Source organism: Cherax quadricarinatus, chromosome 39 (genome assembly GCF_038502225.1).
Source record: "Cherax quadricarinatus isolate ZL_2023a chromosome 39, ASM3850222v1, whole genome shotgun sequence".
NCBI lineage: Eukaryota > Metazoa > Arthropoda > Malacostraca > Decapoda > Parastacidae > Cherax > Cherax quadricarinatus.
In genome coordinates, this window is record NC_091330.1 from 3,836,655 (window position 1) to 3,855,088 (window position 18,434).

The window sequence follows — 18,434 nt, forward strand, 5'->3', positions numbered from 1 at the left end:
TATGGGGCTCATTCGTATCAGAGGATCGTAGTGTACGGAGGGAGGGGAAATAAGAATAATGTGGAGGAAGGGGGAAGAGCAGAAAAGATGATAGTGAACTGAAGGGAGGAAGGTCTAGGCAGCGTATGTAAGGGGAACGGGAGGGAGAGAGACGTATTGGAAGATAGAAATGAAAATTATATAAAAGAGGTATATACAAACAAGAGAGGAAAGGGAAGAAAGGAGCAAGAAAAGGAGAGCAAGAGAGTGAGATCAAGAGAGCAAGAGAGAGAGAGAGAGCTTGAGCGCAGATAAGAGGATTGGGGAAAGGGACACAAGGAAGGCTCAGGAATAATAAAGGTTGGTAGTAATTATGGAAGAGAGGGAGGATGCCAGGCAGAGAGGAAGAGGTGTGTGTGTAACACAACCTCAGAGTGTGTGTAAACACAGAGGAGGCGGAGAAAGATTAGGTTTAAGTGTGAAAGATGGGTGTAGGACAACGAAGGACTGTGTAGGAGAGGCAGAGGAGTAGGGAAGAGAAGGTAGAAGTGTGAGACAGACAGGTAGATGACTGGCAGCATATAGGCAGATGAATGGGAGCAGAGGCATATGAATGGACAGAATTAGATAAATGGATAAATGTAAATATCGGAGGAACAGGGTAGGGGGTAAATTATGGGTAGATGGGTAGAAAAGCAGAGGTAGATACGTGAGGTAGACGAGTAGATGAGTGAGGTTGTGGCATAACTTTATGTTGGGTCATTATCCAGCATCAAAGAGAGAATAATCAAAACTTCACTGGTGCCACACCGTGATCTTTATTAAAGCCTCACAACGCTCTGTTCAACAACAATGAACTGATGATGAACTTATTGGACGAGCAAAACCTCAACAAAGGGTCCCCGAGTGTGCGTGCGTGCGTGTGTGTGTGTGTGTGTGTGTGTGTGTGTGTGTGTGTGTGTGTGTGTGTGTGTGTGTGTGTGTGTGTGTGTGTGTGTGTGTGTGTGTGTGTGTGTGCTTGGTCGGTACATACGAGTGTGTGACCTGTGATTGGCCAGTACAGGTGTGTGACCTGTGCTTGGCCAGTACATGTGTGTAACATGTGCTTGGCCAGTACATGTGTGTAACCTGTGCTTGGCCAGTATAGGTGTGTGACCTGTTTTTCACCGGAACAAGTGTGACACTACAGACCAACTACGTAGCTTGACAACTGTGCTTTCTCCTATTTTTTCAGTATTTATATGTTGGAATGAACATACTAACAATCCATTTTCTCTTAAAACATGTTAACTTTCACATGTACCCGAGTGCATCAGTCCATTCTACACAAAAGATCACCTTAACATTTCGAAAGGAGCTATGTTTAAATGTTGCAATGTTATCCTTGTTTAAAACACCAGCAATTCCTCATGATTACCATTCAGCTGTTGTGGTGAACTTTGTTGGCTTAATTATGCTTGATTACTCGCGTCGACGAACGAGCGGCGACATTTGGATGACAGACATCGGCTGGAATTAAGGCACTGTGTTTGTGGGTTTCCCTCGACAAGTGAAAGTGGTAAGGTTCTCTGTCCAAGTATTGCATAAATTATCAGTCAAGAGTGTCACGAGGACTTATTACTGCCGCTCCATTATCCTCTGACCAAGCGTTACGGAGTGAATAAAAAGCAATATTTTGTAACCGTTCGTAATAGCGATTCGAGCTCCATTTATGGTTTATGGTGGTCGGGTCGTTACTGGGTTTCTTTTACATCACTGTGAATATGTCATTAGTGCCATGTGTGTAACTGCTTTGTGTTACTGGCTTGTGTTTAAGGTGTAGCATTGAAAACAAATACTAGGACCTATTGGCTATTTAATATTTTGTTCTTAAAAAAATGCTGTTAGTACCATTTGTTGCTATCAGTACCACTTGCTGCTACCAGTAACTTGCTGTTGTCAGTACCATTTGCTGCTGTCAGTAACATTTGCTGCTGTCAGTACCATTTGCTGCTGTCAGTACCATTTGCTGCTGTCAGTACCATTTGCTGCTGTCAGTACCATTTGCTGCTGTCAGTACCATTTGCTGCTGTCAATACCATTTGCTGCTATCAGTACCATTTGGTTATATCAGTAACATTTGCTGCTGTCAGTAACATGCTGCTGTCAGTATCTTATGCTGTTATTCCCAATTGTTACTACTAATTACTATTTTGCTGTCATTTTTAATAATTTACTTTAATCATTACCAAATTTCTTCTACAAATATAATAACAGATAAAAGCAAACTCAGATTAAAGGTATTGTCGGTCCAAGTCGGACCGAAACGTCGTTATGAGTTTCATTCTCATATGATCGGGTTATTTGTGAATTGTTATAGTCACGGTATTGTGTCTTTTTTATTCTTTACACAAATAATGTTCGAAATCACGAGAGGAATATATGTACAAGGCGACGGTTTTACTGCGATGATGTTCTAAGCAAGTACGGAACTGACTTAAGTCTGGGGACGCTGTTAGTTTATATATTTCGCCTCCTACAGACGTTGGAATTCCTATTTATGTAAGACAGGGACTAAGTCAGAAAGATGAGGAAAGGTTGATTCACCTTCACGGAGTATTGGAATGAAAGAAAGATGGGTCATTATTTTCATAACGAATGAACAAACAAAATGTAAAGCCCCTGCTGGGGGGAGTGAAGAACTAAGGATAAGAGAAGAATAATCTTGGCGAGAAGAAATGTAAGAAGGGAATATATTGGCAACGATTCTGCTTAAGTATTGGTTTTGGCCTCTTTTTTGAGGGGGGGCCAACGTATCTTTGGTTTCCTGTTGACAAATAAAGAGACATTTTTTTTTTCAACAAACCGGCCGTATCCCACCAAGGCAGAGTGTCCCAAAAAGAAAAGTGAAAGTGTCTCTTTTTAAATTTAGTAATTTATACGGGAGAAGGGGTTACTAGCCCCTTGCTCCCGGCATTTTAGTCGCCTCTTACAACACGCATGGCTTACGGAGGAAGAATTCTGTTCCACTTCCCCATGGAGATAAGAGGAAATAAACAAGAACAAGAACTAGAAAGAAAATAGAAGAAAACCTAGAGGGATGTGTATATATACATATATATGCTTTATATGTATGTGTAGTGTGACCTAAGTGTAAGTAGAAGTAGCAAGATGTACCTGAAATCTTGCATGTTTATGAGACAGAAAAAAGGACACCAGCAATCCTACCATCATGTAAAACAATTACAGGCTTTCGTTTTACACTCACTTGGCAGGACGGTAGTACCTCCCTGGGCGTTTGCTGTCTACCAACCTACTACCTATATATATATATATATATATATATATATATATATATATATATATATATATATATATATATATATATATATATATATATATATATATATATATATATATATAACTTCAAAAGCAGTATCCGTTGTAAAAAATTAAAATAGGGCCAGAAACACATTCTTCATGAGAAAAAGTACTTGTTTCCTTTTGTATAGCGTCCCAAGGTACCTCATTAACGATTTTCTTTTGAGAGTGTAACCTCGGAGCTAGATGCAGAATAAAAAGAATTCTACTTGAGTTTTGCAGATCTGATTATGTGTGTGTGTGTGTGTGTGTGTGTGTGTGTGTGTGTGTGTGTGTGTGTGTGTGTGTGTGTGTGTGTGTGTGTGTGTGTGTGTGTGTGTTTGTGTGTGTCAGCTTTGTAGCACTGAATCCCCAGAGAACATTATTTTCTCTAGAGGGTTCTTCAGGTAGGAGTTCGGTGGCCCAGGAAAAATAGCGGGGATTCTCCCTTCACGGTTTATGCACGCATGTGATACGTTCTTTTAGGTTCACATACGCATGAGGTACGCTCCTCCAAGTTCATACATGGATGTGATATTCTTCCCCAAGTTTATATACGAATATGATATGCTTCCCTAGGTTTATGTCCGCATGTAATATGCTTCCTCACGTTTATATGCGTATATGTTATATACGCAGCTAATGCTAGTCCCCAATTTCAAATACGCATGTGATACTCTCCCCTAGGTTCATGTACACATGGGACACTTTTCCTTGACTTCATATGCTCACCGGAGTATCGCCTGAGTTTCTTTACGCAGGTGATACTCCGCCCAAGGCTAGCATACGCTCGTGATACATTTCTCCTAGTTCATATAGGCAGGTGATATATTTTCCGAAGGTCATACCCACAGATATATTTATACAAGATCATATACGCATGTGATATTCTTGAGTTTCCGGAGTATAGGTCAGTAGTGAGTCAGGTGGATGGGGAGACAACGTGGGTGACTGGCACTGAGGGGAGGCGTATAGTAGCAGTGTATGTGTGTGCGTGAGGTGTGTTGGCTCAGTGATGCTGGCGACGCCGGGATCACCACACTGCTGCTGATGCTGCTCCTCTCCTCCACCGTAGCATCTCATGCAGCCACACCACTCACACACCAAGTGCAGCTCTCTGCCATGACTCGCAACTCTATTATCTTCGTGTCCAATACTTAACCAGTGTGTTCCATTACGAATGATTAGTGAAAAAAATGAAGTTCAGAATTAAATGATACTGAAGGACTGATAGTTAGTGGATCAGTGTGGTGTCCTGGTGAGCGTCCTGTGGCGTCGTCTCTCATCAACAGGTAAGGATGACATGTTTTTATAACACTTGGTCACCCTGCGGAAAGGGAAGTGGGTCACCCCTACCGAGGAGTTTCGGGTACCTGGTCAGGGCAGGTGATAAACTCCGTCAGTAAGACACTTTCATCTGGACTTGAGACGTTTTTACGAGGTGCAGTCCCATTAAGAGTGATCGATGTCCATTACGTTATTGATGTGGGCTTCTCCCCTCCTCTACCCTCTCGTGAAATTCCTCCATTTACTGACTTTATCTAAGCTCTCTCATTCATTTAGAGAGGGTAACCTACATGGAGACCTGCAGGAGAAGTTATCTATATATTTCGACCTCTGAGATTCCCTTCAATATTTTTCGTAATTCAGTTAGGTCGTGAACGTTTGTAGCAGAAAGTTTCAACGTTTCTGCTAACATTATATTTACTTTAGTATAGCTCATTACTTCTTGGCAACTAATATAGTGAGAAAAATGAGTACACAGTCAGTTGGGTAAGGTCACAAATATTACTGAACTTTGTCCTGTGTATGGCGGTAACAATATGACCCTGATTGTAAGCCAAATAAGCTGTATTAGGACATTTTTTTAAGAAATTTTATATATTTTTGTGTCTTGTCAGTGTTTATACACTACTGACAACTTAGAGTTTGATTCAGTTGCTGGAGTTGTCAGGTGGTGTCGCTGACTCCTTCAGTAATGGGTCTAGACTTTTGTTATTATTAATACTATTGTTGTAGTGGCAGGAGTAATGTCTTCTGTTAATTGTCGCACTGTGTTTGGCTCCTGGGGATTTTTTGATGCCTCTGGAATACCTTTGGAATAATTTTGACAGCTTGATTTATTAGGATTAAAGCTTGTTGTCTACGCGAGTCATTAAGACTGCAATTCAAAAGTAATAGACGAGCATTGCAGGTCTCCTGGCCTATCCTAGCCATTTTTCTTACATTTGTTTAACCTATTTTTGAAGCAACCCATGACGCTAACTTCGATTACTTGGCAGATTGTTCCACTTATCTACAACTATCTCCAATCCAATACTTTCATATATATTCTTTCCAAATCTGAACTTATTCAGCTTTAATCCATTGCCTTGAGTTTTTTTATCGGTTAGATATATTCATCACCCTATTTATATCCTCTCTATTAGGTATTCCCGAATGGCCCCTTGAAGAATTTGCCTGATTTTTTTCTTACAGTTTTTCGATCTTATTTCGCTCACAACTCGAGAACGCCTCATCCAATCGCTTTCAAGTTTTCAAGGCTTGTGTACGGTAAAGTAAACCAAATTCTTTGAACTGGCATGCTCACTTACCCTATGATGAAAGTTGTCGAACCCGTTCCCAGCATCCTAGAATAGCTTGTGCTTGTACATTTTAGGATATTGGTGTCCTTGGTCTTTTTGTAAGGTTTTAATAAGATTTGGTCTGTGTATGTACTAATTTACCATTTTTATTGAAGAAATTTGGATAGTTTCAATGTGATGATCTGTGATTACCTCTTGTGATTCCCTTTAAGTTTTCAATGTTAATATTTACGCGCATTATCTTATATAGCACTCTGCACTGTTCCAGTCGTGTGCACTGAATCACAGGGGACGGGTTAAGGAGTATAAGGATACCTGTCTTGGGTTGCACAGCTACCAAAATACGTCTAGCTCATACCAGTCTTCCATTTGTATACTTCAAACAAATCTTCCCCGATTCCACGTCCTTCAAGAGAGTATAGATTCAGAGCTTTCAATTTATCTTCGTTTGAAAGATTCCTTAAACAGTGAGTTAATATTGCCATCTTTCTCTGTATGTTCTCCAATGCATTAAACCCATTCTGTAGAATGGACACCATAACTGTGCTACATTATCTAAATGACAAGTATGTCATGTATGCCTGGGATGAGGCATTTATCTAAGGCAAGCATAGCAGCAGTAGCTACATCAGTCGAAGTATGGGTGTGAGATAAGGATGGATTATTTTAATTTCAATGTGATGACCTGTGAATACCTCTTTTGATTACCTTCAAGTTTTCAGTGCTAATATTCAAGTGCAGATAAAATCACGTTTAGATAAAATCAAGCAAGTCGACTTAAAAGAAACAAATTTCTGAAACATTACATAATAACAACTTAAATATTGGAAAGGAAAAGATGGACAGGGAGAGGATGCAAAAGAAAAACTTTTAGTATGTGTATTATACAAATAATCGCAGCACTGGAAGCATGATAGGCGAGTTGAAATTGGTTACAAGCGCAGTAAACGTCGATAATGTTGCAATAACCGAGACCTGGTTTAATTTGAAGAGTTTGAACGTGCCTGCCGAGTGTATTTCGGTGTTTAAGCTGTTCCACGTTGATAAAAATAACGGGTTGGGTGTGTAGTGGCGCTGAATGCCACTATACCCCCAACTCTCTCTCTGGGGAGAATTTCTATGGCGTGAAAAATTTATTTTATGTATTTTATACTGACCTCTGAATTTAGAGAGCAGCCAGTAAGATCGGTAAAGCAGCGAATAAGATCGGTAAAGCTACAAGGCACGAAAATGTAGTAATCTTGGGAGAACATTGTGTGATGGTATTGTTAGTGGCAGTAAGAGCAGATTCTAAGCATCCCTTGTGGTGCCTCTCAGTTTTTCTAATGACTGATTTGGCATCTTGAAAGTTCATGAGATAGTTGTGCGAGTTTCAGGGTTAGAGATCCTTTATGATCTCAAGTACAATCCTTTGATGACCGTGCTCTATGTCCTCATATTATGGTGTGATATAAGGTGTTAAAATTAAGCTTTGTTACTGGATTTCCTGTCGATCTTGGAATCCAAAATCTACAGGAAAGCAATATGTCAAGGAAAGGAAGATCATGTTCATTCTCCACGTCCAACTTGATTGAAGGTTCCTCATCGACGAGTTTTACCAAGGAGTACAGAAGTGTCGAGTTGTCTAATCACAACAGCTAGGATATCGTCCACATATCGCAGCCATAATACTTCACTTGGGATGTGCAGTTTTACTCTCTCCTCAAAGTGCTCAGTGTACGTTAGCCAGGATTGCACTCAGGGGTGAACCCATGACCATCCCAATTGATTGCCTGTACATGCCACTGAGCAGCAGCTGAAGCACATGTACAGCTCGATAGTATCGACTAAATTCTTAGCTGGAAAAGAAAGTTTAAGGTCGTTGATGATTTTTTTTTGTAGTACAGAGATGGCTTGTTTAGTAGGCTTAATAAACCTGTGATATCGTAACTGACGAGCTTACTGTTCTTACTGTTGTTTTTATGCTATCTAGTAAATATCCGAGTGCTTATGGAGAACTGACCATACCCAGGAACTTGGAGAAGTGTTTTGCTCAAGTTCCTGTTAGTCTGCTAGTCCTGGCATAAGATTTTAGGGTAACTCATATGTGCGTACTTGTCTCGGATTATTTGGGAGCAGATAAAGAAGCTTTGTCTACGTTTTAGCGAGGAAGAGAGTTGGGTCAGTTTGTAAGTATTGTGGGAGAGAGAGAGAGAGAGAGAGAGAGAGAGAGAGAGAGAGAGGGAGAGAGAGGGAGAGAGAGGGAGAGAGAGGGAGAGAGAGGGAGAGAGAGGGAGAGAGAGGGAGAGAGAGGGAGAGAGGGAGAGAGGGAGAGAGAGAGAGGGAGGGAGGGAGAGAGAGAGAGAGAGAAAGGGTGGGTGGTGTGTCGATCGCCAATTTTGGAGTTGTAGTCGCCGGTGTTAAGAATCCCTAACTCTCTTATAGGCAGTAGTGACAATGATAGGCACATCCCTGGCCAGGTTTTCAGGAGCAGTTCAGTGACGCAGTGTAAGTTCATTTATTGTGGTGGTGATTAAATCCTGGATAAAACATTTTTGAAAATCATTATTCCTGTAACGGCAGTTTTTGGTAATAGGTTGAGTCCTCATTGTTTTATGAATCTCTGTGGTGAAATTAGCTCATCTACAAGTTGATGTCCAGCGGTCCAATTCGCTCGACGTGAGATTACAAATGTTGATTAACACAAAAAGTATGCCAGTATGAGACGTGCAGTATTATGACATTTATTGAGGAGACGTTTTCCCCAACGGGGGATTTATCAATGCAAATACAAAGTAGAGAAAATAGCATATGTTGTGGGCTGAGTCGGATGCTGAGAGCTGGAGCAGAGTTTAGATGATGGCACTCTTCTGTTTACGTAGAATATGTTTGACCATTATTTTCGAGATTATGAAGCTGTCTGTATTTTGAGCGGTGGTGCTGATTGTGGCAATGACAGCAGATTCCAGAACCGTCTGTAATTTGCGTTTCTTATAATTTCGCGAGATGGTTGCTGGTGTTGCAGTCTGTTGTGCATGCACTAATTGAATCATCAATTTGGCAAGCATATTTCTGTTCACTGATGCGATGCCCAGAATCTGTTCTCATCGTTATCACCAACTCCAATGTTCAAAACACAGGCGCTTCATAATCTCAAAAGTACTGGCCATACACATTCTTCCTATGCAGAACATAGCCCTCACTACACTTTATTCTCGGCCCATGTAGTACAGCCAACTCCTTTTGCCTACACAGTAGGCGAAACGTTTTGGAATAAAGATACCTAACTGTTGCACATGTGAGGAAATGGTATGGTGATACCGACAAGATGTGGAAAAAGACACTTGTGTACAGTTCAGGATATTTATTAAAGGAAACGTTTCGCCACGAGTGACTTCATCAGTCCTAATACAGAGAAAACTAAGAAAACGCATATATATAGTGGCAGGAGTCAGGTGAAGTGACGCGTGGGTAGAGGTGGTAGTAGTAGTGGAACTAAGGAGGTAAGGTTAGAGAGGGACCTGCACATGTGATGATGAGGTGAACAACAGGTGGTGGTGCAGTGAACCACTGCTGGTAGTACAGTGAACCACTGCTGGTGGTACAGTGAACCACAGCTGGTGGTACAGTGAACCACAGCTGGTGGTACAGTGAACCACAGCTGGTGGTACAGTGAACCACTGCTGGTGGTACAGTGAACCACTGCTGGTGGTACAGTAAACCACATCTGGTAGTACAGTGAACCACATCTGGTAGTACAGTGAACCACAGCTGGTGGTACAGTGAACCACAGCTGGCGGTACAGTGAACCACAGCTGGCGGTACAGTGAACCACAGTTGGTGGTACAGTGAACCACAGCTAGTGGTACAGTGAACCACTGCTGGTGGTACAGTGAACAACAGCTGGTAATACAGTGAACCACAGCTGGTGATACAGTGAACCACAACTGATAGTACAGTGAACCACAGCTGGTGGTACAGTGAACCACAGCTGATAGTACAGTGAACCACAGCTGATAGTACAGTGAATCACTGCTGGTGGTACAGTGAACCACAGCTGGTAGTACAGTGAATCACAGCTGGTGGTACAGTGAACCAGTGCTGGTGGTACAGTGAATCACAGCTGGTGGTACAGTGAACCACAGCTGGTAGTACAGTGAACCAGTGCTGGTGGTACAGTGAACCACAGCTGGTGGTACAGTGAATCACAGCTGGTGGTACAGTGAACCACAGCTGGTGGTACAGTGAACCAGTGAACCACAACTGGTGGCACAGTGAACCACAGCTGGTGGTACAGTGAACCACAGCTGGTGGTACAGTGAAACAGCTGGTGGTACAGTGAACCACAGCTGGTGGTACAGTGAACCGCAGCTGGTGGTACAGTGAAACACAGCTGGTGGTACAGTGAACCACAGCTGGTGGTACAGTGAACCACAGCTGGTGGTACAGTGAACCGCAGCTGGTGGTACAGTGAACCACAGCTGGTGGTACAGTGAACCACAGCTGGTGGTACAGTGAACCGCAGCTGGTGGTACAGTGAACCACAGCTGGTGGTACAGTGAACCGCAGCTGGTGGTACAGTGAACTACAGCTGGTGGTACAGTGAACCACAGCTGGTGGTACAGTGAACCGCAGCTGGTGGTACAGTGAACTACAGCTGGTGGTACAGTGAACCACAGCTGGTGGTACAGTGAACCGCAGCTGGTGGTACAGTGAACCACAGCTGGTGGTACAGTGAACCACAGCTGGTGGTACAGTGAACCGCAGCTGGTGGTACAGTGAACCAGTGCTGGTGGTACAGTGAACCACAGCTGGTGGTACAGTGAACCGCAGCTGGTGGTACAGTGAACCGCAGCTGGTGGTACAATGAACCAGTGAACCACAACTGGTGGTACAGTGAACCACAGCTGGTGGTACAGTGAACCACAGCTGGTGGTACAGTGAACCGCAGCTGGTGGTACAGTGAACCACAGCTGGTGGTACAGTGAACCGCAGCTGGTGGTACAGTGAACCGCAGCTGGTGGTACAGTGAACCACAACTGGTGGTACAGTGAACCACAGCTGGTGGTACAGTGAACCGCAGCTGGTGGTACAGTGAACCACAGCTGGTGGTACAGTGAACCGCAGCTGGTGGTACAGTGAACCGCAGCTGGTGGTACAGTGAACCAGTGAACCACAACTGGTGGTACAGTGAACCACAGCTGGTGGTACAGTGAACCGCAGCTGGTGGTACAGTGAACCACAGCTGGTGGTACAGTGAACCACAGCTGGTGGTACAGTGAACCGCAGCTGGTGGTACAGTGAACCACAGCTGGTGGCTCAGTAACCCTCAGCTCAGATATATTTCTGTTATTTATTAGTGTTGAGAGAGCGAGCATCTGGAGCCTCGAGAGAATATCAACATTTTTCATAAGATTTCACGACCATCTTATTTCCCCAGACAGAATCTTCACTGCCCGTCCCCATGTGAGGCGAGGCTCGTCGCTGCCCATCCCCAAGTGAGGTGAGGCACTGTCCGTTCTCGTTTGAAGAGAGGCTTGTCAATGACGTCTCTCTCTTTGACGTGCGTCAATTTGACGTGTCACCCGGACGTGTGTCACCTAATGTGTACCACTCTGACGTAAATCACCCTGGCGTACGTCATCCTGACGTACGTCACCTTAACGTACGTCATCCTGACGTACGTCACCTTAACGTACGTCATCCTGACGTACGTTACCCTGGCGTACGTCACCTTGAAGTACGTCACCTTAACGTACGTCATCCTGGTGTACGTCACCCTGACGTACGTCACTCAGACAAGAGAGCGCCGACCTGGAAAGTTATGCAGTCAAATAATTAACATCATTTAATGCTATGACATTTGGTCGCTCTTTGTCTAATAATTTTTACATATAGGTTCTCCAGGGAGATTCTCTACTGAATAAAAAGAGATTGTTTTAATTTGAAATAACAGTCCATTTTTTTGTGCAGATTTATTGGTATTGTTCTGGAAATTTGTTACAAGAAGTATATATATATATATATATATATATATATATATATATATATATATATATATATATATATATATAAAGGGTAACACACCTAGCTTGGCTGGGTGCTTGGTTCTTGTAGAATTTGGTAGTCCTGTGGGTTGGAGCGTCATGTGATTTTCGCTCACCATGAGGCGGGCCGAAACATCATGGGTTCGAATCCTTGGCTAGTCGCAGTGCTGTCATTGATCAGTACCACTCGTTCGTGGTTTATATATATATATATATATATATATATATATATATATATATGATGGTAGGATTGCTGGTGTCTGTCTCATAAACATGCAAGATTTCAGGTATGTCTTGCTACTTCTACTTACACTTAGGTCACACTACACATACATGTACAAGCATATATATATACACACCCCTCTGGGTTTTCTTCTATTTTCTTTCTAGTTCTTGTTTATTTCCTCTTATCTCCATGGGGAAGTGGAACAGAATTCTTCCTCCGTAAGCCATGCGTGTCGTAAGAGGCGACTGAAATGCCGGGAGCAAGGGGCTAGTAACCCCTTCTCCAGTATATATTACTAAATTTGAAAGGAGAAACTCATTTTTCCTTTTATGTCACCCCACCTCGGTGGGATTCGGCTGGTACGTTGAAAGAAGAATATATATATATATATATATATATATATATATATATATATATATATATATATATATATATATATATATATAATAGGTATAGGTTTTTCTGGTTGCAATGAAAACATTATCAGGAGCTTTCAGTGTTAAAGAGAAGAGAAATTTGCATATATTCTAAGGTGTCAGGGAAAATTATGATCAACTTTTATGCAAAGCGAATGGAAAATTTGATTATAATTCTAACATCAGATGAAAACACAAATCAACTAGTGTAAATCGTCCTCGTTACTAAGAATCAAACTGGCTCCATCTTGAGGATAATTTCCATATGGAGTGAAAAATTAAAGAAAGCTTAAAGGTGAGCTCTTATTATTACCAATTTTATGAAGAAATGAACCTTCGACTGATGAGGCTTCCAGATTTTCACCTGTGTTTTTCTCATACAAAAAAAAAAAAAAAAAAAAGAGAGGAAAACGTGAGAAACCGCTTAGACGGAAAACTGAAAATGGTTAGGGATTTACACACAAAAATACGCTTGATAGTGACCGTCAAGCTGACACTTGCGTAGTTGAAACTTAAGTACGCTTATTCCCAAGCATTGACAGAAATAGATAAAAATTATAATTCCGTTTGTCACCAGGGTAGTGTGGCTCAAAGAGGAAAACACATTTGCCATTATTCATTAAGTGCCTGTCTTGCCAGAGGAACGCGGAAAATACAACTGAAAAGAACATGGGACCTGTACCATCACTCCACCCTTAGGCGTGCAGGCATTGTACTTCATATGTCCAGGACTCAAATCCGGCTTAAGATATCCATTGAAAAAACAGGTACTGTGTATGGATTTCTAGGGGAAACGAATATAAAACCAGATTTGTAATGGTAGCAAAGTTATTGAAATGTCACCGAGTATATCCTCGGTGCTTATCTGTTAAATCAGATAAAACTTTATATTTCACACTAGTGCATATTTTCAAAGGCCTAGCATCAGGCATTAAATATTCTCATTATTTTTTAAATTAGTTCAGTTGGCATGATGGAGCGCTGGTCATAGTGTGTTGATGTTAATGTTTTATTGATCCTTGTAGTCAGGGCCCTCAAACAACTTGAATTTTCTTCACTATAAATTATTTATAGATTTGTTATGGATAAATAAATATATTCCACAAGAATTAACATGGAATGGAATTTTTTTAAGACTAACTTAGTAACCTAACTCCATCCTTCTCTACTTTTTGTTAGTGTGACTTTGTAAATGGTCCAAGTCGGACCGAAACGTCGTCGTTGACTTTGCAAATGGCCCAAGTCGGACCGAAACGTCGTCGTTGACTTTGCAAATGGTCCAAGTCGGACCGAAACGTCGTCGTTGACTTTGCAAATGGTCCAAGTCGGACCGAAACGTCGTCGTAAGCTTCTCTATATGTGCGGGTTATTTGTGTGTTGTTCCAGTCACTGTATTGTGCCTTTTTGTTATTTATTCTACCTTCGTTAACCTATCTAGGAGCGGCCTGAGTTTCCTTATAACTATTTAACATCAATGAAATGTATTAAGTGATTTTCAGCCTGATTTTTGAAGTTACAACGAAACAAATATATGCTCGACTTTTATTTTCTGGCTAACGATAACTATAAAGCACGACATGTATATGTAGAGCTTTGTAGTGAAAACTTAGGGCAGTGCACTACATAACAACGATCACCGAACCAAACAAGCTGATTGTAAATTCATTAATGCCCTAACTCCGTGAAAATCAACATGGACATCATGAAATTATTATACAGGTATTTCAGTGGTGTTATATATATATATATATATATATATATATATATATATATATATATATATATATATATATATATATATATGCAAAACAACCACTCTGAAAGAATAGAGAAATTCCAAGCGCTTTCGTGACTACTCACATTATCAAGGAACTATGAAAGTAAAGCATCCAAGGAAGCTATTTAAGGGGTCTGGTCGGCACCTCACTATCAGATCCCACAACGGTTTAATCACGTGACGCGCGTCACGTGTTTAAACCGTTGTGGGATCTGATAGTGAGGTGCCGACCAGACCCCTTAAATAGCTTCCTTGGATGCTTTACTTTCATAGTTCCTTGATAATGTGAGTAGTCACGAAAGCGCTTGGAATTTCTCTATTCTTTCAGAGTGGTTGTTTTGCATATTCTGAAATCACCTGTTTACTGTGATCTTATTGCATATATATATATATATATATATATATATATATATATATATATATATATATATATATATATATATATATAAAATTTTTAAAACGCCAACCATCTTCGACCGAGGTATGGTGATTCCCCCCCCCTCAAAAACGAAGTACATTTACCATCATTCATTTAACGTCTCTCTTGCTTGTAAGGGCGCAGATATCATAACTCATATGACCTTCTGAACTTCGGCATCCCACCTCCCTCAGAGTACAAGAACTGTACTTCTCATCTCCAGCTATGAAGTACAGCTTGTTTCCCTGAATCCTTTCATGTTACGTTGTTTATACAAACACCATGTTAAGCCATAAATACTACTTGCCTTCACTCACTCTGATCTAACGCGCTCACACGAGCTTGCAGACTGCTCAAGCTCCTTTTCCTCCTCCCTCCAACACTTCTGGGACGACCGTTACACCTTCCTTTCCCCCTCCCTCCAACACTTCTAGGATGACCGCTACGCCTTCCTTCCCCCCTCGATTTTTGCATCCTCTTGGTTATCCTATTCCTGTTCCAACCTCTAAAAATACCAGAACCACCTCAACAACTCCTCCTCAGCCCTCTAAATTATACGTTTGGTAACCCCATACCATCTTCTCATTTCTCTGCTTCGAATTCTCTGCATAATATTCATACCATGCATCGCTTCACAAACATAACATCTCTACTGCCTAAAACCTCCTCATCGATGTCAACACTATATAACAGTGTTGGCAGAACTATAATCCGGTCCATTTCCCGTTTTGCCTCCATTGACAAATTTCTTTGTATCCACAAATGCCTCAACGAACTACAATCCTGTTTGTCTATGCTGTGGTTAACCTTGTTTTTCATAGACCCATGTGCCGACAAGTTCACTTCCAACTATTTGAATTACATTTACTTCATATTCCCCATAAATCTGATATCCAAGCTTTTATTGCTTAAATTTTTTTTGGTTAGTCTCATTTCCTTGATTTTTTCTAAATATACTTTAAATTCTCTTCTACATATGTTAGTAGTTGATTTTGCCACTGAAAATGTTACGTCAGTTTCATTTTTCCCACCGTAATTAACATCACTGCTGGGTTAGATAACATTCATACAGGTTAAAAATACCTTTTACCTTATCTTATACCTTATCTTATAGCTTGTGAAACATCATCACTTATGTGACTGAAAATATGTAACCAACAACTTACGAAGTGTTTTGCTAACAATTTGTCACCGTTGTAGTCACTGTTAATAGCAGCATAGTCTTCCCTCAGTGACGTTGAAACACAACGTAGTGCGCGTCCTCTCTGGTAATATAATCGTGTCAATTACCACACTTGTGAAATGCTTGTAAAATTCTGATCAAAGTTTTTTAAACGCTACACGTGAGGTATATTTAAACTTTTGTTGGTATTGCAGTGTGTGATGACCTGTGTGATGACCTGTGATGACCTGTGTGATGCCCTGTGTGATGACCTGTGGGATGACTTATGTAATGACTTGTGATGACCTGTGTGATGACTTGTGTGATGACCTGTGTGATGACCTGTGTGATGACCTGTGTTATGACCTGTGTTATGACCTGTGTGATGACCTGTGTGATGACCTGTGTGATGACCTGTGTGATGACCTGTGTGATGACCTGTGTGATGGCCTGTGATGACCTGTGTGATGGCCTGTGTGATGACCTGTGTGATGCCCTGTGTGATGACCTGTGGGATGACTTATGTAATGACTTGTGATGACCTGTGTGATGACCTGTGTGATGACCTGTGTTATGACCTGTGTTATGACCTGTGTGATTTGTGTGACCTGTGTGATGACCTGTGTGATGACCTGTGTGACCTGTGTGATGACCTGTGTGACCTGTGTGATGACCTGTGTGACCTGTGTGATGACCTGTGTGACAACCTCAGGCTGCACTTTCGTTCATCCTCTCTGTACAAATATTCTGTAAAAAGAAATTATGAATAAAATATTTGCATTTTAGTATACTGTAAATACAACGAATACAATGGATACAAATAATTACGTACTCCTCTTGCGTAATGAGTTAGTAACGTGAAACCTAATTTCACGAGAAAAATAAAAACGCTTTTAAATAATGTTATCAAAAACAAGCGTTAAAAAAGCATAAATGTACAATAGTGTTTGAAGGAAATATTGTGACAAAGAATGCAGGAGCAGCGGCTTTGTCATCGTCAAAGAGCATTTTGAAAGAAGGGCTCAGTGGTACGCCAAAGTTTGTAAAACATAAATTATATTCCCAGCCAAGAATAAAAAGAATTTTGTGTCCTTTTGTGATAATACTTTGCAAGGGAAATAATAATTCCATCAATAGCAATAACATCAATAACAATATCATTAATAACATCAATAACAATACCAGCATTAATAACATCAGTAACAATACCAGCATCAATAACAGCATTAATATCAATAACAATATCAGCATAACAATAACAGCAAGAATAACAATAATGCCAGCATCAATAACAATAGCAGCATTAATAACATCAGTAACAATACCAGCATCAATAACAGCATTAATAACATCAATAACAATACCAGCATCAATAACAATAACAGCATTAATAATAATGCCAGCATCAATAACAATAACAGCATTAATAACATCAATAACAATACCAGCATCAATAACAGCATTAATAACATCAATAACAATACCAGCATCAATAACAGCATTAATATCAATAACAATACCAGCATCAATAACAATAACAGCATTAATAATGCCAGCATCAATAACAATAACAGCATTAATAACATCAATAACAATACCAGCATCAATAACAATATCAGCATTAATAATAATGCCAGCATCAATAACAATAACAGCATTAATATCAATAACAATATCAGCATCAATAACAATAACAGCAAGAATAACTATAAAAATAGCAACAACAACAATAACAGCAGCTAAATTGTTATATATATTCATCTAGTATTTGATATAAATAATATACATACATAAAGAAAAAACTTATTTTAAGTGAGGGCTAAAATCGTCTTGGTTACATGGCTAAGGACTGGTACAAGTTCCAGGTAGCGTCTGTTAGTCACCACACACACACACACACACACACACACACACACACACACACACAGTTATTGATGGACTATGTAGCAACAAAATGCAAGGAGGCAGAGGAGAGGTTTGTTCCCAAGGGAAAAAGAAATAATGGGAAGAACAGAACGAGTCCTTGGTTCACCCAAAGGTGTAGGGAGGCAAAAACTAGGTGTAATAGAGAATGGAAAAGGTACAGAAGACAGAGAACTCAGGAAAATAAAGAAATCAGCCGAAGAGCCAGAAACGAATATGCACAGATAAGAAGGGAGGCTCAGAGACAATATGAAAATGACATAGCATCAAAAGTAAAGACTGACCCGAAGCTGTTGTACAGCCACATCAGGAGGAAAACAACAGTCAAGGACCAGATAATCAGACTGAGGAAGGGTGATGGGGAATTCACAAGAAACGACCGAGAGGTTTGTCAGGAGCTCAACACAAGATTTAAAGAGGTATTTACAGTGGAAACCAGTAGGACTCCAAGAAATCAGAACAGGGGGGCACACCAGCAAGTGCTGGATGAGGTATATATAACCAAGGATGAGGTGAAGAAGCTGCTATGCGAACTTGACACCTCAAAGGCGGTGGGACCAGACAACATCTCTCCATGGGTCCT

The 18,434-nt window shown here is 40.8% G+C and overlaps 1 protein-coding gene across 4 annotated transcripts in view; it reads left to right on the plus strand.

Annotated features, from left to right (window-relative positions):
* The first annotated feature begins 4,311 nt into the window (after window positions 1-4,311).
* Window positions 4,312-18,434, plus strand: part of LOC128696412 (CCN family member 2) — a 188,780-nt gene continuing 174,657 nt past the window's right edge. For 3 of the 4 annotated variants that reach the window (XM_070092289.1, XM_070092291.1, XM_070092290.1), the window contains exon 1: window positions 4,312-4,610. The gene's annotated coding sequence lies outside the window, so the exon portion shown is untranslated. The remainder of the gene's footprint in view (window positions 4,611-18,434) is intronic. The other variant, XM_070092292.1, reaches the window with a different exon arrangement.